Below are 640 nucleotides of genomic sequence, written 5' to 3' on the forward strand. Positions count from 1 at the left end.
TCCATCCATGCATTCATCCATCCATCTGTCCATCCATTCATCCATCCTTCCATTCATTCATCCTTCCTTCCAATCATCTCTCCATCCATCCATCCTTCCGTCCATCTGTCCATCTGTCTGTCTGTCCATCTATCCATCCATCCTTCCATTTGTTTGTTCATCCATTCATCCATCCTTCCATACAGTCATCTTTTCTTCCTTCCATCCTTCCATCTGTCCATCCATCATTCTGTCCATCCATCCATCCATCCATCCTTCCATCCTTCCATTTGTTTGTCCATCCATCCATCCTTCCATCTGTCCATCCATTCATCCTTCCATCCATCCATCCATCCATCCATCCATCCATGCATTCATCCATCCATCCATCCATCTGTCTCTCTGTCCATCTGTCCTTCCAGCCATCTATCCATCCATCAGCTCTTCAAGTGACTGTTTCCTGATAAAGTGAACATCTTACTTTTATTAAATCCTATAGTTAGGGTCAGCTTGGGTTTCCTGAGCTGTCCCTTAGTTATGCTGCTATAGGCTTAGACTGATGGAGGACAAATTGACTACACTTTTTCACTCTGCTACCGTCTTTACTTACTCTGCTCAACCTGTTTTGTATTTGTAATTATTTTTTCTATCCTTAACATGT

This window comes from Nematolebias whitei, chromosome 15, assembly GCF_014905685.2.
Source record: "Nematolebias whitei isolate Nwh7 chromosome 15, NemWhi1, whole genome shotgun sequence".
NCBI classification, from domain to species: Eukaryota; Metazoa; Chordata; class Actinopteri; order Cyprinodontiformes; family Rivulidae; genus Nematolebias; species Nematolebias whitei.